This window comes from Eretmochelys imbricata, chromosome 1 (assembly GCF_965152235.1).
Source record: "Eretmochelys imbricata isolate rEreImb1 chromosome 1, rEreImb1.hap1, whole genome shotgun sequence".
Classification (NCBI taxonomy): domain Eukaryota; kingdom Metazoa; phylum Chordata; order Testudines; family Cheloniidae; genus Eretmochelys; species Eretmochelys imbricata.
Window position 1 is genome coordinate 225,939,473 of NC_135572.1, and position 23,802 is coordinate 225,963,274.

The following is a 23,802-nucleotide window of genomic DNA, read 5'->3' on the forward strand; positions in this document are numbered from 1 at the left end:
TAAAGCCTTCCTGCCACTGCTAAGATTCCAGATGATGCTGGCCATATCCTCAAGCTTCTAGGGCATGTGGCCTCATGCATTTATGTAGTTCAGCAGCCAGGCTCCATCTTCGGAAACTGCAAAGGGGCTGGCATCAGTACAGCCTCTAGACATGTTAGTTCGGGTACCACACAAATCTTGGCCTCTATACTGGTGGACAGACCCTACAAACGTCTGTGTGGGGATTCCGTTTGCTCCTCCTAACTTCCATTGAAGCCCATCTCCCTATGAAATCTCACAGTGATGTCTCTCTTTCCCATCTCAGCCAGATTGATGCTCTCTCTCCACATGCATTTATACAGACAGCAGCTAACAAGTTATATGTATTGTGGCAAGGCACCTTCTTGGTCTCACCAGACTCAGCAGCTTTTAGCCTTGGTGAGACGGGTTTGGGGTAAAACAGTCCCTCTGGGCTGCACAGGGGCAGTCCGTCCTTCTCTCAGCAGGTCTTTTGGGCCTGTTTCTCTCTCTTATGGGAGGGAATGCAGCCTCCCCTCCTGGTGACACTTGCTGTCTTGCTGCTCCTTGCCTACTGGCAGCTTGACTCCTTCTCTCTCTCCCTCTTCTCCCAACAGGGGAGGGTTTAAAAAGGTCTCAGGGAGCCCATAGTTGGAATCAGCTGATCCTAATGGATCTCTGGTAACCCTCTTCTCAGGTGAGCCTGATTGACCTGTAGTCACTCCTCCTCAGTTGATAAGGAGGAGGGCCTTTTAACCTTCTGGGACTGTTTTCTGCCCCTCGCCCCCCTTGCAGCCATCTGTCCTGAGTTTATCACATATCCCCACCACCCTACCCACCCCCGCACACACCCCCGCTCAACATTACGGGGTTGGACTACTTGGGTCGGCAAACAGTGCGCCCTTGACAGGCCATCAGTGTTGCCATTCTTTAGCGACAGAAACCACCTTGGTGCTCTTGCGTTTCTTTCTTTGTTTTGGTGCATCCACTTCAGAGGGGTGTGATCCGTGATGAGGGTAAATCTCCATCCAAGTAGGTAGTAGCATAGGCTTTCTACGGCCCACTTTACCACCAGGCATTCCTTCTCTACTACAGAATATTTACGTTCTCTGGGCAGGCATTTCCTACTGAGGAACAGGACTGGGTATTCTTCTCTGACCACTCCGAACCCAACCTCGGAGGCATCGGTTTGTAAGATAAACTTCTCAAAATCTGGGGCTACCAGCACTGGGTCGGTGCAGAGTGCGGTCCGCAGATCTGCAAAAGCCTCCTCGGCCGCGCTGGTCCATCTTACTCTGGGGTTTTGTTAGGTCTGTTAACGGGCATGCCCTGATGGCAAAGTGGGGGATGAATTGCCTATAGCATCCAATTAGTCCCAGGAATTCTCTGACCTGTTTCTTCTGGACTGGTCGGGGCCAATTCTGTATTGCCTCTAACTTGTTCAATTGGGGCTTCACCACGCCCCTCCCCACGATATACCTGAGGTATTTGGCTTCTGCTAGCCCAATCACATATTTGGAGGGATTTGCAGTTATCCCCACCTTCCTCAGGGTGTCCAGGACTGCTTCCACTTTTCCAAGTGCATCTCCCAGTCTGGGCTATGTATAATGACATCATCAAGATAGGCAGCTGCATACTTGCCGTGTGGACACAACAGCATGTCCATGGGTCCTTGGGAAGTTGTGGGAGCCCCATGTAAACCAAAAGGGAGAACAGTGTACTGATACAGTCCCTCTGGTGTTGAAAAGGCCAACTTCTCTTTATCGGGGGGGGATTTGTCAATAACCTTTGGTCAGGTCAAGACTGGACAAAAATCGTGCTTTTCCCAATCAAGTCAATTATCTCATCTATCCGGGGTATAGGGTACACATCAAATTGGGATACTTCATTCAGTTTCCGGAAGTCGTTGCAGAACCTCACACTGCCATCAGGCTTAGGTACTAGGACAACTGGACTGGACCATTGGCTATGAGACTCTTCAATGACTCCTAACTTCAGCATTTTCCTGACTTCTGTCTTGATCTCTTCTCTTTTCGCCTCTGGGATCCGGTATGGCTTGACATTCACCTTCACTCCAGGCTCTGTGAGGATGTGATGGTGAACCTCGGTAGTCCTGCCTGGCTTTTCCAAGTATACGTCCTGGTTGCGTTTGATCATGTTGATCATTTCAGTTCGTTGGACGGGGTCAATTCCGGGGATATTCCCATTTGGCTGTACCGGTTGCTTTTCGGGGGGGGGGTGACCCTAGAGTGACCACATGAGCTTCTGTCTTGCCAAGGTTTCAACAGGTTTATATGATAGCTCTGTTCCAGCTTCCGGCAGCCAGGCTGTTGGACCTTATAGTCTACCTCTCCAATGGCTTCTATTATTTTGTATGGCCCCTGCCACCTGGCTAGGAGCTTGCTCTCCTCTGTGGGTACGAGCACCATTACCCGATCTCCCACCTGGAATTTTTGGATCATCGCTCAACGATTGTAATATGTCTGTTGGGCCCCTTGCGCCCTCTTTATGTGTTCCCACACTATGGGGGCGACTTGAGCTATCCTGTCTTTCATCTGCAACACATGCTCGATGATATTTCTCCCTGGGTTCGGCTGTTGTTCCCAACCTTCTTTGGCAATGTCCAGTCTGCCACAGGGGTGGTGACCTGAGGAACCTCCCCTTATAGCAAACATTAGGTATGGCAGCAGGGCATCCCAGTTCTTCCCATCCCGGCTCACTACCTTCTATATCATGTTCTGTAATGTTCTGTTAAAGCCTTCAACGAGGCCATCGGTCTGCGGATGATAGACTGATGTTCTTATGCTCCATATGTGGAGCATTACACACAAATCCTTCATTAATTTAGACAAAGAGGGGGTTCCTTGATCCATCAGGATCTCTTTGGGTATCCCTACTCTAGAAAAAATGTGGATTAATTCCTTAGTTACGGTCTTGGACATGGTGTTTTGTAGGGGTACAGCCTCAGGGTATCTAGTGGCATAATCTAGCACAACCAATATGTGCTGATGACCCCGGGCTGCGGTCTCCAGTGGGCCTACTAGGTCCATAGCTATTTGCTCAAATGGGACTTCAATAGTCGGCAGAGGTACCAAAGGGGCCCTTATGTGTGGTCGGGGGCCATGTAATTGTTATTCAGGACAGGAGGCACAATATCATTGGACCGTCACATAAATTCCCGGCCAAAAAAACCTCTGTAGAATTCGATCAAGGGTTTTATCTACCCCTAGATTCCCCCCTAACAGATGGCTGTGGGCTAGATCCATCACGCCCCTCTGATGCTTCTGTGGTACTAAGAGCTGTTCCACGACTTCCTCTTGGACCTGGACTACTCTGTGTAGCAGATCCCTCTTTATCATATAATATGGCCCTGGGCCCTTGGCTCTGCCTTCCACAGGGACCCCATTCACCTCAACTACTTCTTTGCAAATATTGTTATATATTGAATCATTAGCCTGATCCTGCCCAAAATTTTCCAGTGAAGGTCCAATTTGCCCAAACTCAGGGAGATCTATTTCCGTCCCCCTCTCGGGGGGGAGCGTCCCCCCGAAGAACTGGGTCCAGCTGTTGGTTTATCGACCCCCGGCATAGTCCTTGTCAGCTAAGCCAACACTTTCCCCTGAGAGTGTAGGCTTCTGGTTCTGGGCCAAGATTCTCGTTCCCCTCCTCTCATCTGCCCTCCTTTCTCGCTGAGTCTTCCTGGGCTTCCCAAGGGGAAAGAACAAATCCTTGGCAAATTCATGGAAGACTGAGGGGTTGCTAACTATCTGGGCCATCCCGTTGCTCTCAGGATTATTTCCTTCTTCTGACTCCTCTCCGGGGAGTAGGCTGCCAAACCCTGGGAAGTCTCATCCTATGAGGACTGGATATAGAAGATTCGGGACCACCGTCACCTTAGTGGGGTTTCCTAGGACTTCTGTTTTTACCTTGATGGTTGGGTAGTAATTGACATCCCCATGTACACAGGATATTCCTGTGTGTTTGGTCCGGGATAGTTGGTCTTGCCCGACCAGCTTTCCCCTGAGACCAGCGTGACCACACTTCCAGAGTCCGCTAATGCAGTGGTCTCTATGCCATTCATTTTAACTGGTCTAGTATACCTGTGAGGGACCATCTCAACCCCTACTAGATTTATTCTGTCCTGTGGTCCTCCTAGATCTCCCAGGTCACATTGCATGGGCTTTTCTAGGTTTGGGCATTGGACAGCTATATGCCCTATTTCCCCACATGCATAACATCTGTACCCTGCTCAGGGCAGCCCCCTACTTTTCGGGCTTTTGGGTCTCCCCCGAGTCTTTCTCCCCAAGTCCCTCCACGATCTCCGGCTGCTCTTCAGCCTCCTTCCTCCCCTCCATAGTTCTGCCTGGGGCTAAAGCAACTTGGGCCCTCAGCGCAGAGACTTGCCTCCTATTCTGGTGCCTTCCTTCCCCGGTGGTCCGAGAAAGTTCTTGGGCTGCTAGGTGTCTCTCTACAAGGGCAACCAGCTCATCATAGGAGGAGGGATCATTCTGACTGACCCATCCTCGTATGTCCGGTGGTAGCCCTCTCATGTACCTGTCCAAAACTATGATTTCCACAGTTTTCTCCGGGCCACGGGTCTCGGGGGCACAGCCACTTCCGGGCTAGGTGGATCAGGTCAAACATCTGGGACTTGGGCACTTTGCTGTACCTCTATTTCCACTCGTGGAACTGCTGGGCCCTTTTAGCTGTCATCAAGCCAGACCTTGCCAGGATCTCCGCCTTCAGTTGAGGGTAATCTGTAGCTGCTTCTGTTGTCATGTCAAAATACGCCTTCTGAGCTTCCCCACACAGAAAAAGAGCTAGGATACTGCCCCACTGGTCTTGGGGCCAGGCTTCCCGCAGGGCCATTCTCTCGAATGCGAGGAGATATGCTTCTATGTCATCCTCCATCGTCATCTTCTGTAAGTAGCTGCTGGCTTGCAGGAGCCGGGTCCCATGGGGGCCATGCGTCAGAGTGGTCAGGGCCTTTAGCTTGTTCCCAACCTTATGCAGGGTGGCTCAATCCTGGGCCGCCTGGCTCATCAGTAATTGATTTGTCTCCTGCTTTATTCGCACTGACTCCTGCTGGGCAGCCATCTGAACCCTGGTAGCCTCTTGTTGGGCCATGGTGGCCTGTACCAACGCCTTCACTATATCCTCCATTTTTTTTTTTTTCCTTCTTGTTGGGGAGATGCCCTGAGATGGTTCGCCACGAAGTCTCACTCAGATGATCGCACCTCTGACACCACATGTGTTAAGGCACCTTCTTGGTCTCACCAGACTCAGCTGCTTTTAGCCTTGGTGAGACGGGCTTGGGGTAAAACAGTCCCTCTGGGCTGCACAGGGGCAGTCTGTCCTTCTCTCCGCCAGTCTTTAGGGCTTGTTTTTCTCCCTTATGGGAGGGAATGAAGCCTCCTCTCCTGGTGAGATTTGCTGTCTTGCTGCTCCTTGCCTACTAGCAGCTTAACTCCTTCTCTCTCTCCCTCTTCTCTCAGCAGGGGAGGGTTTAAAAAGGTCTCAGGGAGCCCGTAGTTGGAATCAGCTGATCCTAATTGATCTCTGGTAACCCTCTTCTCAGGTGAACCTGATTGACCTGTAGTCACTCCTCAGTTCATAGGGAGGAGGGCCTTCTAACCTTCTGGGACTGTTTTCTAGCCCCCAATCCCCTTGCAGCCATCTGTCCTGAGTTTATCACAGTGTGTACTGGAGGAGGGAGTCTTTCCCTTTGGGTCTCCGCGTGGGAGCCAGCGCTGGCAAGTCTGGGGGGCTAGAGCCTGCAGAATCACCATCCTGATATAGAAGCCGCTCCCAGGGGCTCCGTCTCCATGACAGCACTTCCTATGCTGCTTCCACTCATTGTGGAATGACATTCTCACCTGGAAGGGCAGAAGGAAAGGGAGGAAGGAGATGCTGATGGAGGAGGGAACTTAAGAAGGCTCTGCCTTTATTTCTCCTTCCCTCTCCCAATTACTCTCACTCCATCCCTTCCCAATAGGGACAGTGCCATATTTTATGCTGAGTTCTGGGAGACACCAGAAAGTAAGCTGTGAAAGTTATTTAAAAAATAAGAAAGGTAAGGGGAGATTCTTCCCCCGCCCCCCACCCCACAGATCCCTCCAGCTCAGCCAGAAAGAGACCTTTCTAGCTCAAGAGACACGCTCCCCTGTACTGGAAACTCCTCTGTCCCCATTTCCCTCTCCAAGACCTTCCTAAAAGGAACTGCTACAGCCTCAGTGTTTGCCCTGACTAGGGAAAACAGAGAGGGGAGAGAGACTCCCTATCACGAGAGGCTGGTTTTACCTGCTTCTCAGGGGGGGCCAGGACCTGGGCCAGCACAGTGATTGCACCGTAGTCTGGGTGTATCTGGCTGTTAAAGGAGAAAAACAGAATGTGCAGCTGTAACTAGCTGTACTGGTTTCGATTCCTCCTCTCTTTCCATTGCTCATTCCCTATCTGGCACTCCTGGGGGCTTTGGCTGCCTCAATGGTTCATGCACAGTGAAGATGGGCCAGGTGTTGATGAAGCCCTGGGATTTCTCAGAGCCGATCCTCCCCCTGTAAGGAGAAAAAAAGAGGGAAGAAGTAACAGGAGAGTGTAAGCACTGGGACGGGAGAAATGTTGTTCAGGGCCTTCTGTGGAAGAGTGAGAATTTAAACATGGGACAGTAACAGATCATGAATCCCAGTAATGGTTGAACCTGGCAATATTCTGAACAAAAAGAGCTCTCAGCCATGCTTGTAGCTGTTTCTATCACTTCACGCTAATTCAACAGACAGTCTGGGGTTCAGAATGACATATACACAGAGTGACAATCCTGGAATCTTATACTATAGACCTGGTCTACACTACAAAGTTAGTTTGACATAAGCTGCCTTGCATCAACCTCGCTGTCTGTGACGTTGACAGACCCCAGTTTTTGGTGGTCAGGATCGAACCTGAGACCTCTGGAGCTAAATGCAAGAGCCTCTACTGCATGAGCTAAAAGTCACGTGGATCTTAACCAAGGCTGCAACACTCTGATTAATCTCTAAGTGGTCTAGGTGCCTCTGGAGGGGGACAGAGCACCCACCAAGCAGGCATGGGTTACATGTGCACGTGTTTACAATTAAATTTGCCTCCTGCTGATGTAAGTGCCCTGTTATGCTGACATTGTAACACCACCATCCCAAACAGCATTGAAACATGGTGAATGTAGTGAGGTCAATTCAATAACATCACCTCCCTGCGGTGAGACATGGTCTATATATATGACTCCTGGGGGAATTCTGTGCCATTGCACATGTGCAGGATTTATGAGTTTCTGATTGGGAAGCAAAGGGAAGCAGCAACAGCAGTCATGCGACCCTCCCCAGCAGTATGTTTTGAGTGCCCAGGGCAGCTGTCAGAGAGGTAAATCACCGTGTGGCAGGAGGTGGGACTGGGGAAGACCTGGCTGGTGGCTCCCAGCAGGGCTGGGGAGGATCAGACTTTCTCTTCCCCTGCACGGCATCCAGGGCCATGTCAGACCCACCCCCAGATTTCTCCCCCAGCTGTAGGAAGCTCTGCAAACTCCCCCATGCTTCCTGCACCCATCGATCCTCATCTGCAGGGTGAGGGATCACTGCACAGGGAGCTGCTCCCCCATCCACCCAACTCCCATGCAACTCCCATGCAACTCCCCTCATGCCCCAGACTCTCCTGCCAAGCCTCACCCCCTCTACCCAGAACCTCCCCAATAAGCCCCACTCCCCCTGCACCACCCCAATGAGCCACCCACACCCAGATCCCCACCCTACCAAGCCCCAACAAGCTGCACCTGGATCTCCACTCCACTCTCCTAGCATCTGGACCCCCTACTGAGCCCCCCACACTCAAACCCCCATTCTGAGCTCTATCCGCCACACACCTAGACCCCCCTCCCCGCAGAGCCCCAACCACCTTCACTTGGACCCTCCTGCAGAGTCCCATTACTATTGCACCCAGAATCCTCCAACAATCTTGACCCTGTGCATCCAGATCCCCTCCACACCCGGATCCCCCACTGAGCCACCTGCTCCCACATTGCCCCACACAGAACCCTCTCAACCCACACCTGGATCTCCCCACATTAAGCCCCTCCACACTTGGATCCTGCCTTGCAGAGCCTGGCTGCCCATACCTGGTGCACCTGGCACAGAGGGGCAGGGTTCTGTGGTGTTTCTGGGGCAGGCCCAAGTGCTGTGTCAGGGTTGGATGAAGCCTCACCGCTGAGTCTGTGTCCCAGGGGAGGAGCTACACAGTGATCTCCCATGTATGTGCAACAAGTAGCCTGTGCTCCCCAATGCCACGCAGGAGCCTCCACATTTATTTGACAAATAAAATTTGCAGAATTTTAAAATATTGTATGCAGAATTTTTAATGTTTTGGCACAGAATGCCGTCAGAAGTAATATACTGAGGTCAACACGGCACAAGTGTATGTTGATACTGTATTACCTATGACAGGTTTCAGAGTAGCAGCCGTGTTAATGTGTATCCGCAAAAAGAAAAGGAGTACTTGTGGCACCTTAGAGACTAACACATTTGTTTGAGCTGTAGCTCACGAAAGCTTATGCTCAAATAAATTGGTTAGTCTCTAAGGTGCCACAAGTCCTCCTTTTCTTTTTGCGAATACAGACTAACACAGCTGTTTCTCTGAAACCTATGTTGACCCTAACAGTCCTCCAGCAGCTATCTCACAATGCCCCACTGTGGTCACAATTATGAACTCCACTGCCTAGCGATCATATAGGCTGAAAGGCCCCCCTTCCTTTTAATGCCCCACAAATTTTTGAAAAGTCTTTTCCTGATTGCCCAGCTTGGTTGGCATACCTAGCAGTTCTCCATTGTTGAGTGCAATCACCCAGCTGACCATGATGGCTACATGCTTCAGACATAGCTTGGAGAAGACAGGAGACATTGGATCTGCTGGGCCTGTGGGGAAAAGAGACTGTGAAAGCACAGCTACGGACCAGCCATAGAAACGTCAACATCTACAAGCAGATAGCTCGGGGGATGCCGGAGAAGGTCTGACAGGGACCAGCAGCAGTGCCACATGAAAGCAGAAGAACTGTGGCAGGCATATCAGAAGGCCAGGGAGGCCATCAGTCGATGCCATAAACCTGCCACTTTTACAAAGAGCTGCATGCCATCATCGGCAGAAACCCCACCACCACCATGGATTCTTCTGAGGTGCCTAAGCCCACAGGCACCCGGCCTGAACAGCGAAGACAAGGACGAGGTGGAAGACGCAAAGGGGGAAGATGTGGAACATGCGATGAGGGTCCATCTATGCCACAAGCCAGGACCTATTTGAGACTCCCCCATGGTCTAGTCGGTTCCGGCAGTTGAGCATGGGTGAGCCCGATGCAGCGGAAGGATCTTCAGATAAGCGTGTAAATGTATTCCCCATTATGGCGATGGTACCCGTATCTTAACAGGGCAGCTTTAAACTTTGCATTAATTTGCTCATGCAAGAAGAGGGAGTGGTACAACAAAGAGAGGGAGCATTATCTGCTTTTCATTCCCCTGAAGAGTTAGGCAAAGTGGGGGCGGGGGAAGGCGGAGCAGTTTGTTCATGTACACAGGGATGTCCCTTGAATCCTGAGAGATCTGGATGACACTTTCATGGAGTCACTGTGCAGTCCCCTCCCGGAGGTTCCTAGGTGTGGCCACCTTATTTTTTCCTTCATGTTAGGACACTTTCCCACACCAGTCAGCGATTACTTCGGCAGGCATCATTGTAGTACACAGGCTTGCAGCATATGGGCCTAGGCAGCTTCTCAGCTTTCTCAGCTTTCCAGCTCCATGGAGCGTGTGCGGTGGGCATGGAAACTGGGTAGTTTCTGCTGCAGAGAAGGGGTCACACTGGCTTATGTCTTAGCTGTGCGGGGAGTGAGCACCGAGTAGATTCTCCAGCTGGAAGAGGGACTTGTGGCATGATATGCTTGGAAGGAGGGGGTGGGAATTGATCAGTTCTCCTTTATTGGAGAGATGAGCTACATTGGGGCTGGATACCTTGGAGTGGGAGATGGGGGATCTCAGCTATAATGGTGGTTTACAAGTCTCTATTATGAATATTCATGGGCAGGGGGGCTATGCACATCCTGCCCCAGAGCACAGTGTGAAAACAGGCCCCTTAGCAAATAGTCAGGTCTTTGCTATCAGCCGTGGCTTTGCCTAGAGGGCATTTTACAGTATGGACTGGCTTTTAAACATGACTGTAGTTGTGTTACCCAATTCCTTGACCTTGAATCCAGCACAGGGAAGCAATAAGCACTGGCGAGCATAGGGGTCTTTTCTTCAAAGGATTCAAGGGAGTTTGTTGATATTTTATAGATCTATTAAGCTGTTGAGAGTCCAAACGAACTCCAGGTTGGCCCATTAGTGGGTGGGGGTCAGGGGTTCCAGGTGATGAAGAAAGGGTAGCCTAGGCCCTCTTGAAATGTCACATGTTTTGTGAGAAAATCAGCGTTCATATTCTTGGGTGGGTCAATGCAGCATGAGTTCCCAGGGGGCGGGTAAAGGTGTGTCAGTTTTTGGGATGGGAGGGAGGGACAGTTCTGGAGTCGGTTCTCATTTCATCCATTTGGGCTGGCCCAGCCCTTTCTTTGTGTCCCCAACAAATCAGAAGAAAGCAAAGGACCAGTTGCTACCATTTTTGTGGTCTCAGCATCTCAGGTACTAGCCACTTCTGACTTTAACTTTTTATTGTGTTGATGGAGCTGTAGTTAGAGCACTTTTTGCAGAAGGCTGCAGGTGTGGGGCGGGGGGGAGTGAGAATTGGGTAGTGTCCATAGGAGAGAGTGGAGATAAGACACGGTGGGAACTGGGTGGATTAAACAGCAGAAATCAGGGGTCACACTGGCCATGTTGCTTGTCCTTTGGCCGTGGAAGGGTCAATGGGGGATATCCGAGCTCTGTGTTTTCTCTCCTGAAGTTTGAGCACAGCCCCCACTAGTGGCAGAACATGGAATCTGACTCTGTAGCAGACACGAGCTGGAGAGAGCAGGTGCATCCCCAAGGATCAGGTCTGAGCCATTAGAATCAGGATTTCTGCTCCCCAAGGCAGGGACACATGCCCTGGGACCTTCTCTGGTCACATGCTGCTCAGGTGCCTACTTTCCTCCTTCCCCCACAAATCTGTAACTTGTGATGAAATAACCTCAAAGGATTTGTGGGGAAAGTTAAAAGGCTGAATCAAAAATTACCTGAGCACTCCAAGTCCCCCCCACCCCCAATCCTTCCCAAAGTCCCCCAGCTGTCTACTTCCAGTGGCACTCTCTCCCCAATGGGCCCTGGCTCCTTCCTTCCCCCTGACTAAATTCCTCCCCCCTACCCTGCTATCTGTGCCAACCATTCATAGGCTCACTGGCTCCTTGAAAGTGGTGGAATCTGCAGGCTGGTCTTGGATCCTAGGCCAGCTGGCTCCTCCTGCTGATGCCAGCACAACATGAAGCCCTGACACCTCCTATCCAGGCTCTCTCTACCCTCCAGAGGCTGTACCAGGACCAGAAGGCAACTGGAGCTCAGGCCTGGAGTGGGGGAGTGGTGGGGTAGAGTTAGGTACCTCAACCCATGGAAGGGACTGAGTTGAGGGGAGTTTCCAACCACAGCCCAGAATCACTCTGTGGGAGGGCATGAAACAGAGAGACAGTGGAGTGACAGTTATGGCAATGTCCTGCAATATTCTGGTCAAACCTTTTGGGATTAAACATAAGTATTTTGGAGGAGATGGGGCAGAGAAAGGAATGTGGCTATGGGGGAGGTTTGCAGATGCTCCCTTGCCCAACTCCGGTGTTAAGTGCAGTGCAGGGTTGAGAGCACTGATATATTTGAGAGCACTGATATACTCCCGATATATTTCACCCTTCGGTCCACAGAATGGCTGCTTGTAATATTCCCAGGGTTTGGGGAACCTCCACCCATTGTTGGGGCAGCTGACCTGTTGGGAAATGAAGGGACACCACACACACTCCCTAGAAACTGAATGGGAGGTGGGAGTGGGAGAACCAGGTTGTAAGTTTACACCCAAATGTTCTGGGATAACAAGGATAAAAAGGGGCATGGGAGAGTTCAGCCACAGGGGTTCCAAGGAGAGAAATTACGCAGGATGGTTGACAAACAACCCTGTGTGGATTTTTAACAGGTGTAGGCTGGCTGGCTTGCAGAAAGTTTATTATACGCATGGCTGAAATATAAAATTATAAAAGGTAATGGGAAAGCTGCTACTCAGGAAATAACCCTGTCCAGCACCCTAGTAAAACCCACTTCTTTAAGGGGGAGATCTGACAGTTGTGGCAATTTCCAGCAATATCTTAGAGCAGTGGTTCTCAACCGGGAGTCCACAGGCCCATGGAGGGGCCACAAGCCAGTTTCAGGGGTCCGCAAGCCCCGAGCCCCACAGGGCAGAAGCCCCTAGCCCATGGGTGGAGTTGGAGAGGCGCAGTGTGGGCATTGCTCCCCCAAACTGCAGTGCCTTAACCAGAGCAGGGTGGTCCCGGAGGAAGCTCCACACACCCCTCCTCTGCTCCCACCCAACCAGCTGGCCAGGTCAGAGGCAGGAAGCTGGAGCCAGGTAATGCAGGGCTGCTGCTGCTCTAGCTGGTACCATGGAGCGGGTGGCTGCAGTGCTCCCCCATCTCCTGCTGCTGCTTGTGGTGCCCTGGGCTGTGGCTGCAGCTGCCCATCAGCTCCCAGCCCCCTTTACTCCTGGGGAAATTCTGCAACAAAAAATTAAAAATTTTGTGCACAATATTTTACAATTCTGCAAATTCCTGCACATTTTATTTGTCAAAATAACACAATATAATCACGCCCGTTTCAATTATTTTTGGTCGTTTATTTCAAAATATCTGTCAGCAAGTACGTCTGTAACAATACAGACAACAAAAAAGATTAAGGAAATGTTTTTTGACAAATAGATTCCTTACTAGGCATATTAATACAGAACTCGGAGTAATAATTCATTTAAACTGCAGTACAGAACCATATTTCCCGCACCCCTCAGAAGCAGTGCAAAGGTTTGGGGGAGTCAGGAGTAATGTAGGAGCTGAGGGAGAGGGAAGTAATTGCTGGGAAGGAGACTGGGTGTGAACTTGGAGGGTTGTTGAGTATGCGTGGGAAAAGTATGGAACAGGCTTTTTGGGGCCACAGAGAGAGACTGTTAGGGAGCTTCCCCGATGCAGACCTTGGCTGACCCCTAGCCTCTCTGTGACAGGTTTCAATCGGTCCTCTGAGCCCCTAGGGGGCGATGGAGAGCTATGGTCCCACTGGCGGGCCTTAGTCACACCTTTCGGGCACTGGGGAATTAGCGGGAAAGGCGTGCTGGCCGGAGTCTGCAGCGCACCCCTCCGGCAGGGGGAGCACCAGCACGAGTCTGCAGCGCACCCCTCCGGCAGGGGGAGCACCAGCATGAGTCTGCAGCGCACCCCTCCGGCAGGGGGAGCACCAGCATGAGTCTGCAGCGCACCCCTCCGGCAGGGGGAGCACCAGCACGAGTCTGCAGCGCACCCCTCCGGCAGGGGGAGCACCAGCATGAGTCTGCAGCGCACCCCTCCGGCAGGGGGAGCACCAGCACGAGTCTGCAGCACACAGTTCTGCTACCCAAGGCAGGTTGGCCGGGGTAGGGGAACGCAGGCCCACCCAACTCCACTGCGTTCCAGCCCAGGGCCCTGACAGTGGCAGGAGCTGAAGGTCCCGCTGCTCGGTCAGCGGGGGGCTATCCGCACCTGCTGACCAAACACACCCAACCCACGGTGCAGTTCTGCCCCTGGGCTACTTCCTACCCGGTCTCTCAAGCGGGTCTCTCCGGTCCCTCCAGCTCGTCCGGGTATTCCGCTGCTGGTAGCTCCAGCTCCCGCTCTGTGTCGGGCTCACGCTGGCCCGGGCTACAGCCGGCCCCTCCAGGTCCTCCGGGTACTCAGCGGCTGGCAGTCCTGGTTGCCGCACGCCTTCCTCCTGGTCAGGTTCCTCCTGGCCCAGGGCCTCCCCTGGGTCGGCAGCAGGATCGCGAGGGAGCAGCCAGCAACCTGTGTCTGTCTCCCTCCCTGGTGCTCTCCTCACTGGGCAAAGGAACCCGCCATTTGTACTTCCTGTCCCACCCCTCCCCTTCCGGGGATTGGCGTAAGCTTGGTCTGGCCCTCCCTCTCAGGCTGAGAGGGTGGCTCTTTACCCTCTGGTTCAGAGGGAAGCCACCCTGGTTCCCTATACTCTCCCATTCAGTCAGGCACACCTGCTCCTGCTCCCATGTGTCCCTAAATCCCATGTATCCTTGCCCCCTGTGTCCACATGTTCCTTCACCCCCATTCCCCCTTCCCCATGTGTCCTTGCACCCCCTGTTCATATGTGTCCCTCCACCTCCATTTGTCACAGTCACAGTAAAATTGCCCCCCATGGGGTTCCCTGGGTAAGCACCAGCATTGTATGTCGCTAACGCCTATATATGCATATACATGGGAAAGGCTTTTGGGAGGGGTTGAAGGTGTGAGTGTGGAGTGAAAGATTCCTTTGCAGGTTGCAAGAGGCCACAGAGGGAGGAAGGGAGAAAGAAACAAGTAAACTCGACGATCCATCTAGATCCAAAGATAAGAAGCTGGCTCCAGCCACCCAAGGCCAATGCACACAAGCAGACTCTCTGATGCCAAGAGAGATGAAAGCCTGAATTCTAATCCCGACCAGCCATGAGAAAGGAGAATTAAGCTGAACAGAATTGCAGGGGCCGCAAAACCTAGTAAAACAGCGAAGGTCAGCGAGTGGGGAAAACAACAATCTTGTGTCCCTGAAGCCAGTGTGTTTTGGGAAAGCTGAGGAAGCCGCGAAAAGCTGGTTTAAACTGGTACAAAGAGCATGGGAAACAAAGGTCCCTGAACGAAATGCCCCCAGAAGAACCCAGGACTTAAAAATCCTCCCAAGAGCCAAAGCAAGTCGGAGATCAACAGCGAACCCTGGACGGCCTGTGCACAGGACAAAATTCTCGTCCATCCTTCCCCCTATTCTTCTTACATTACACCTGGACTTGGCCAGCCTTGGGTTGTGAGTGTGTGAGTATGAAAGCGGGTGAGGGCTCAGGCACTAACGCTTTCTTCCTTCCTTTGAGTGATGTGGAGAGAATCCAGCACTCACCGCTGTTATTTTATTAGTAAAGCTTTAAAACTTAGTCACTTGGTGTGCTCCTTCATCTCCTCCCCTAAAGATCCTGTGTCCTCAGCCTGATCACCTAAAGCCCCAGGCCAATTGGTAACTTAAATCTGTCACACACTCAGACACCATCTCCCATGTGGCCCTGCATCCACCCCATCCCCATGTGTCTCTGTGACCCCACTCAGCCATCCCCTGTCCCTATGTGGCCCTGCACCCCCTCCCTATTCCCGTGTGTCTCTGTGCCCCCACTAAGCCACTCCGCCATAATCATGTGGCCCTGAGCCTCCCTCCCCCTTTTGGCTCTGCACCTCCACTCCCATTCAGCCCCTTCCCCAATCTGTCCTCCCCCACCATCCCTTATGAGCCTCTGTCTGACCCCCCCCAGTAGCCCCAGACTGGCTGTCTCCCCATAGCCCCTGTCTCCTGACCTGGCCCAATAGGTGCTGTGAAGAAGGCTCTGCAGGCTCTTCCTCTTTCCTAGCTTGCTGGGAGAGGCTGCTGTGTTCGTTCATCACAGCGCCCTCTAGTGGGCCAAAGGTGGAACTGCAGATGTTATTTTCTGCTGAGAGCTGTTGCTGTGTTCTATTGCCACAGCACCATCTGGTGGGCAAAAGGTGGAACTGCAGCAAATTTTCAGCAGGTTTTTTCTGCATAAAAAATTTAAAATGTGCACTGCTCATTAATTATGTGCACGTGCAAGTGGTGCAGAATTCCCCCCCCCCAGGAGTACCCCTTTCACTGCTCACACAGCCAGTAAGAGTTGTCTGGGTGGGAGGGCCCGGTTCTGAGGCCAACAAAGCCCTCAAGGAGCAAATACTACAGGGGGGAGCCTCCCTTGGCACACAACCCCAAGCTATCCCTGTCCCTGCACCTGAGCTACCTCCTGCCCACACACAGCTACCAGCTACTCCCTGGCTGCACCCTGAGCTAACTCCTGCCCACACACAACCCCTAGCTACCACTTGCCTGCATGCTGAGCTACCCCCTGCCTGCACACAGCCCCTAGCTACCACCCTGCCTGCACCCTGAGTGGTTTTCAAACTTTTTGAACTGAGTTATAATTTTGGTTGCACTCCCCCCAACCCAGAGAGTCTGGGTGGCCTGCTGAGGTGAGTCGGGGCTGGAGATGGCACTCCCTCCTGGGGCTCTGCCATGCAGAACTGGCCTGAACCCCACTGGGCCCTGCCCCCTGCCATAGAAGTCAAACTACACCTGTGCCTGAAACCCCACCCCAGCCCACCTGGTGGCAGAAGCCCAGAGCCCTGAACTCCAGCATCCTGCAGGGCTAAAGTCCCAAACCTCCCCCTCACTGGTGGCTGAAGCCTGGAGCCCTGAGCTGTTCCCCACCCCTGCTGGACCATGGAATTTTTATAGCATGTTGGCGGGCGGGACTCAGAAAGAAAAAGGTTGAGAATTCCTGTCCTAGACAAATCTTATTTTTAAACCTTACTGAATAAAGTTTCCGCATGTTAGGTGTTCAATGTATAATAAAGGGCAAATAGTCATGTATTATTGTGAGATTGGCTGGAACTTCTTTAGGAGGAAGACAGAATTAATGCATTCTCTGGGAAGTACTGTGGGCTTCAAAAGATGATGCTGAACAATGTAGCAGATGCAACTGATCTTTTGGGAAATTATGTGTGAAGAGGAATGCCTAGGGAGTACTGGGGAGGAGGGGATTGCAACTAGCACTTAAGGACTCAGCCTTCAAAGCTTTGCCCTGAGAGGGGACCTTTTGTCTGCTTTGCACCTGTTACATGAGATCAGTTCAAAGACAAACTTTAAAGGAGTAACTAATTTACTTATGGAAATGCTGTTTCTGAGCAAAAGCTGTTATGAACTTGTGGCCACCAGGAAAACCCTGGGTGGGGTTTGGAGGACTGTTCACTGGCCACAGCCCTTGTTGGAGTTGAGGGTGATCTCTGGTAAGGTTCTTAGTATGTGTTTAGGTTCTTCTGTTGTTTTAAAATGTTTTCTCTGTGATGCTTTTACCTTAGGAATACATGTGCTTGCTTAGAAATAGCTGTGTGGTAGCTTAACTGTGACAATTACACTGTTTACCATCTCTGGGGATAAAAGTAAAGCAGACCAGATTAGGCAGCCCTGAATTTTCTGAGAAGGTCACAGTGTAGGCTGGGAGCTGTGCAGCCTGGAAAAGCCATGGTCAGGAAGGAGAGAGATATGGGTCCCCACCCAAGAGAGGTGATGGTTGAGGTGCCGGAGCAGGTGCCCTTACTGGCCATAGAAGGGAAACACAGGAGCCATTGCCCTGAATTGTGACAAGTGGCTCACACCTCTGTCAGATGTCAGTGCAATGACACTGCATAGATCATGGTGCTACTCCTCTACTTAATGTCAGCACTAAAGTGGTGCAACCAGCTACTGCACTGATGTCAAGGTGATTGCATGTCTGTGTGATGTCAGCACAGTGTTGCTGTAATAGCACAATGGGGTGTTGGGTCACTGTCATGGTAGTGCAACAGGGCTGTGTCAAAACATGACAGGATTACACTCTGGGATGCCAGCGCTATGATGCTGAGACAGAATATAGCTCATACTGTTCCTGACAGCTATGCAATGTAATGATGATGTACAAAATGGCCCTGCTGTCACTCCTCTGTGACACAGCAAACCGAAATATGTTGTCATCTCCACAATGCCAGTGTGGTACTGAACTGGCTGAGCAGTTTCACAGGTATCCTGGTGTTTGACAAAGCAGCTGTTCCTTAGTTGTAGATCTTTCCTGGCACATCGTAAATGTTCCTGGACTAGCAAAATGCCTTCCCCATTCTCCATGTTAACCCCCAATTTCAGTTGTAGGGAATATTTGGAGACATAGGACAAAAGGCTGTGTCATATTTCTCGAAGCTATGCTAAAGGCTTCCCCATACCATGATAACCTCAGCACACAAGGAGTTAGTTATGAGAGATAATGCTGCTTTTTTTAATTAACAAAATAACCACATAACTCCAGACATTCCCACTATGTATGATATTTTTTCTTTTGGCAATCGGTAATTTTTAAGCTACATGAGTCCAAAACATTGAAACTAACAATGTGAACTTTAACACCAAAATTTATTTCATTCTCAAGTTTTAATTCATTTATATCTACCTAAAGAGGAATTATGACAGTTCATCTCCTCAAACATGCTCCGGTATCCTTGTTTCATATGCTGGTCCATCTACTGGCCTCCCACAGACGGAATTTGGTGGCTTATCCACCTGTTGAGGCTCATTTTCAGGTTGTGCAGCTCAGTGGTCTTTCTGCAGAGGAAAAGAAGGGGCAGTCTGGTGTTGGTATTAGCAGACCCACCACAATTGCCTCCAATAGCTCATATACAATCAGCATGGGGCTGTGTTACCAGCAAATAAGCATGAGACAGTCCTTTGAAATAAGGAGACAAGAGATTTCCATTATCATTACTAGTTGTATTGCAGTAGCACCGATGGAGATCAGGGCCCCATTGGGCTGGGAAATGTACATACCCAAAATAAGAGGCAGTCTGTTCCCCAGAGAGCTTACAAACTAAATAGACAAAGAATATAGTGAAATAAAAGTTATTCCAGTTGTGTGGAGGGTAAATGGAGGGATTAAGTGATTTGTCCAAGATCTAAAGATACACATTGATAAGAAAGACACCACCCCCACAAAACTGTCCATTCACCACTGATAACACACTTTCCCGTCCATTGTAAGTTCCTGGTAATTGTTCTTGACCCTGCTAAAGTGTCTCTGTGCTTTTTTTCCAGTTATTGCAATAGTCTTTTTGGTTCACTCATATGGTAAAAACAGTCTCGATTTCCCTTTCATTTTCACCTGCATTTTGGAAGGATGTCCAAGTGTTATACCTTGGACTTCTTCACTTCACCTCCCCAAAAAGTTTTCATTTAGTAGGAGCTGTACTGAAATGAAGAAAGAATATGCAGTGTACAGGTGCTTGAAAGTTAAAAAATGCCAGAAAACCTTGTGTGAATATATAGAGACAAGGTGGGTGAGGTAATAGCTTTTATTGGACCAACTTCTGTTGATGAGAGAGACAAGCTTTTGATCCACACAGAGCTCTTTAGGTCTCATGCACCTTGTCTCACTAATATCCTAGGACCAACACAGCTGCAACTACACTGCTTATATCTGAACAGTCAGTTTTGAACTCACCCTTTTCTTGATATAACTGTGCTGGTGGAGGGGGTTAGGACTGGATTTCTCATCTTACTGAAATTAATTAGGAGGCAGAGTTAACACTGCATTAAGGTGAATGTGAGACAAGTTATCACCTTTCCTGCTCCTATTTTCAGCCAGAGACAGTTTCTGCAAGGCTGAATAAACCCTGCAATACACAGCTGTTTCCAAAGTGAAAAATCTACATTTCATTTTTAATGGAAGTTTAAATTTGGCAGAATCAGAGAGAATCCAATGTTGCAGAGACAATAAACACTCTGTGCAATTTGCTCCTTTTGATATTCTCCATCTGCTGATCCTCAAACAGGAATTTGTTGATTTGTTTGGTTTTTGCCTTTTTAAAAATTGTTTGAAGATTTTGCTATGTCAGTTTCGGGGCAATGTTATCAGGCTCCCAGGTACAGCCCCAAAGTAGCAGCCCCTGGCTATAGGGGAATGCATAGTGCAGAGTCAACAGAGTGCATTTCTCTTCTGAAAAATGAGACAGCAGTAAAGGCTCAGCCTTACTCCACAGATGCTGCTCTAAAATAGATCTGTACAAACTCCAGAGAAACTTCAATGGCGATTCATTTACACTTTGTTCATTTATTAGACCAGAATCAGGAGCAGAGTCATATCTGATAGCTTCAGGATGAGATTTTTGAAAGGTTCAAGTTACTTAGGAAAAAGAGGCTCATAGACAGTCAATAGGACTTGCTCTGCCAAGTCTCTTCAGTGGTTTAGAAAATCCCAGCCTTAATGACTAAAATAAATGTGTTCAGTCAAAAAGAGGGTGGCACCAAAGCTGGTTATGACTATTCAGATTTATGCACAGAAGAGGTTTTCCTTTTTCTCCCAATTTTTCTTATCTAAGTAAATAAATGCTGGGCTGTTTTGATTTATATTTAACCACATAATAAAGAGAAATGTACCAAACAACATAAAGAACAGGAAACACATTTTAATTTATATCGCTGAGCTATTGCTGAAGAAGCCAGAAGTTTTCCATTGCCTATGTTGATTTTCTGTCTCTCTGTCCATGGTTTTATCCCATATCATTGTGATGTCTGAACTCCTTTTAACTGTGTGACCTCAACACTACAAACAATATGGCCTAAGGTTAGAAACTTACTAGTGATATTATGAACCTCATAATTTGTGTACCCAACTTGAGACATCTTAATGGGGCCAGATTTTCAGTTGAATAGTTTTTAGGTCTGACTGGGCAAACTGTTAATAGATAGCTAGATATGTGGGGAGCTGTGGGTGGGTTGGGGGAAAAGAGTGAGTGTGGGAGATCAGGTAAAAAATGCTATTGAGGTGTTGTGGGGGTGTCCATGAATCATGAAACCCACCCCCAAAGTTAACTACAATGCAAGTTTAGGGGGCTCAGCATCTCACTGAATTGAATCCTTAAACTGAAGGGGGGACAGTAGTTCCATAGTTAAGGTGCAACCCAGTTCTCAATATGCACCCTAGTATCACTACCCAACAAAACAGACAAATAAAGGTCAATGGGGCTCAAAATTAGTCAGGAGCTTCCAGGTCCAAGATAGAATTTTTCTCTTAGGTTTTGTGCAAACTCTCTATTGCTCATTTCACCTGCAGATCGCACAGTGCTTTACAGAGGAAGGTGCCATGACCCTGGTTTTACAGATGGCGAAGTGAAGCAATGACGTGACCCAAGGTTTCATAGAGTGACAGTCGCTGAACCAGGATTCAGATTTGTGCCTTAACCACAGTGCGTCCTTCTCATACGGCATTCCCATCCATTCCCAAAGACATTCTCAGCTCCCTTTCCCTTGGTCCATTGCGCAGTTGCTTCATTCCACAGGTGTCCATGGAGCCTGTGCAGATGCCTGATTTTCAGAGGTGCTGACCTGAACTCAGAGCAAGTTGTGGATGCCCAGGGCCTGTGGCAGGGCAGGTAGCCCAGAGGAATGAGTTCCAAACCTGGTGCCATTACTGATTCACTGTGTGGCCTGGCGCAAGTCACTTTGTCTTTCTGCTTCAGTCTCCTCACCTATAAAATAGGGATGGTAATATTGGCCCTGCATCTCTCCAGGATTAATTAGTTCGTATCTGTACAGTGCTTTGGTGTAAAAAGTGATATCAGATGCCAAGTATTCTGAAAAAACAGGCTGTAGGTGTTTCGGGTTAGGCACTTAATATTAGGAGAGACATTTATAAATTCTGGCCTCCCTTTGCCTCTGTTCCCATCTATAAAATGGAATAATGATACACTGCTGCTCATAGGGGAGTTGTGAGGGTAAATCCCTCAGGCCTGGTCTACACTACGAGTTTATGTTGAATTTAGCAGCCTTAAATCAAATTAACCCTGCACCGTCCACACAACAAAGCCATTTTTGTCGACATAAAGGGCTCTTAAAATCGATTTCTGTACTCCTCCCCGATGAGGGGATTAGTGCTGAAATCAACATCGCCGTTTCGAATTAGGGTTAGTGCGGACACAATTTGACAGTATTGGCCTCCGGGAGTGTCAAGGTTCCTTCCCCACTCTGAACTCTAGGGTACAGATGTGGCGACCTGCATGAAAACCTCCTAAGCTTAGTTTTACCTGCTTAGGTTAAAACTTCCCCAAGGTACAAACTATTTTACCCTTTGCCCTTGGACTTCCACTGCCACCACCAAACTTTATCTGGGTTCCTGAAAAAACATAGTTTGGAAACGTCTTTCCCCCGCAGAATCCTCCCAACCCTTGCACCCCACTTCCTGAGGAAGGTTTGGTAAAAATCCTCACCAATTTGCATAGGTGACCGCAGACCCAAACCCTTGGATCTTAGAACAATGAAAAAGCATTCAGTTTCCTTACAAGAAGACTTTTAATAGAAGTAAAAAAAGAATCACCTCTGTAAAATCAGGATGGTGAATACCTTACAGGGTAATTAGATTCAAAACATAGAGAATCCCTCTAGGCAAAACCTTAAGTTACAAAAAAGACACACAGACAGAAATATTCATTCTATTCAACACAGCTATTTTCTCAGCCATTTAAAGAAATCATAATCTAACACATACCTAGCTAGATTACTTACTAAGTTCTAAGACTCCACTCCTGTTCTGTCCCCGGCAAAAGCATCACACAGACAGACACAGACCCTTTGTTTTTCTCCCTCCTCCCAGCTTTTGAAAGTATCTTGTCTCCTCATTGGTCATTTTGGTCAGGTGCCAGCGAGGTTACCTTTAGCTTCTTAACCCTTTACAGGTGAGAGGATTTTTCCTCTGGCCAGGAGGGATTTTAAAGGGGTTTACCCTTCCCTTTATATTTATGACACGCCCCCCAAATCTCAGCTAGGGTGAAACGCTGGCTGGGATTTCTTCCTGGAGCTCTAGGAAAAACAGAGTTAATAAGGCACATGCACCTCTAAATATACTACCAAGTACATAAAGACTAACAATATTTTCCACATCTCAAGGACGATTTTAACCAGTTGATTCTGGGAAACTTTCACGGGAGAGTGCATCAGCCACTTTGTTAGAAGCTCCTGAGATGTGTTGGATGTCGAAATCAAAATCTTGGAGAGCTAAACTCCACCGAATAAGTTTTTTGTTATTTTCCCATGGCGGTATGAAGCCACTGTAGCGCAACATGGTCGGTTTGCAGGTGGAAACACCGTCCCCAAACATATGGGCGTAGCTTTTCCAGGGCGTAGACAATGGCGTAACATTCTTTTTCACTGACTGACCAGTTGCTTTCCCTCTCAGACAGTTTTTTGCTGAGAAACACTACAGGGTGGAATTCTTGATCAGGTCCTTTCTGCATTAAAACTGCTCCCACACCACGCTCGGACGCATTTGTGATTACTAGAAACTGTTTGTCAAAGTCTGGGGCCCTTAGTACAGGGTCAGACATGAGTGTCGCTTTAAACTGGTTAAAGGCCTTCTGACACTCTTTGGTGCACTGAACGGCATTTGGCTGTTTCTTTTTGGTTAGGTCTGTCAGTGGGGAAGCAATCTGGCTGTACTGTGGTACAAATCGTCTGTAATAACCGGCCAAGCCTAAGAAGGATTGAACCTGTTTCTTTCACTTTGGGACAGGCCACTTTTGGATAGCATCCACTTTGGCCTGTAGGGGGTTGATAGTTCCTTGACCCACCTGGTGTCCAAGGTAAGTCTCTCTGTTTAGGCCTATTTGACACTTCTTAGCCTTAACAGTTAGTCCTGCCTCCCTTATGCACTCAAAGACTTTTTGTAGATGTTCCAGGTGTTCTGCCCAGGAATCCGAAAATATGGCCACATTGTCAAGGTAGGCGACTGCATATTCTCCTAATCCCGCTAGGAGACCATCTACAAGTCTTTGGAAGGTGGCGGATGCATTTCACAGCCTGAAAGGGAGTACATTAAATTCATACAGCCTGACATGTGTGGTGAAGGCTGACCTTTCCTTGGTGGATTCATCTAGCGGTACCTGCCAGTACCCCTTGGTTAAGTCCAAGGTAGAACTGGGCCCGTCCTAGTTTCTCTAATAGTTCATCTCTGCATGGC